Raw genomic sequence first — 826 nt, 5'->3', positions numbered from 1 at the left:
ACTATATACCTAGATTGAAAGTTGAGGGGATGAGGACTGATACGTGTGTATGTTAGGGGCAGAGAAGTCAATCTAAACTTTCCTCTATAACAGAAAATCAGTAGATATGACCTAAAATTCATAAATCAAGAAAAAGCTATTGAAAAATATGAAGATAATTTTTTAAAAACTCAATTGAAAGTGGTTGCTTTTGCAGAATTAAAAATGGGAGTGGAAGCAGAAGAATTGATTCTTTAAAATCATAACTTCCATAGAATTATTTGATTTTTTTTAACTCAGCTTTTAGAAAGATGAAAAAGAAAAAAATCCACTCATCAACTATCCATACCCAGAAAAATTTTTTAAAATGCCAATTTAATCTATATTCTAAAACTTTTTAAAAAAAATCTGCACAGTCCTGGCCAGTGCGGCTCAGTTAGTTGAGCACTGTCCAGAAGATGGTGAGTTTGCTTCCCAGTCACAGCAAATACCCAGGTTTTGGGTTCAATCCCCAGGTTGGGGTAGGGGCATTGCAGGAGGCAACCAATCAATATTTCTCTCTCTTCTTCCCTCCCTCCCTTTTAAAAAATCAATAATTTAAAAATCCAATGCTTTTAAAAAATTATTTTTTAAAAATCTGCATGTCTTTAATAGTATTACATCAACCAACTAAAGAAGTATTTTTAAAACTATTTTTAAAATCATTTCAAAGAATTCACACCAAAAATGTAGAGACAAGCATAACGCATTCCCCAAATATTTCATTAGTGCTTGTTTTTCTAATATTCATATTAGTGTTTATACTTGGAACAACAGTGGCTTATTATTAAAAAAAAAAAAGACATAG

The sequence above is a fragment of the Pipistrellus hanaki genome (genome assembly GCF_964339955.1).
Source record: "Pipistrellus hanaki genome assembly, chromosome: 3".
Lineage (NCBI taxonomy): Eukaryota > Metazoa > Chordata > Mammalia > Chiroptera > Vespertilionidae > Pipistrellus > Pipistrellus hanaki.
This window is presented reverse-complemented; position numbering follows the sequence as displayed.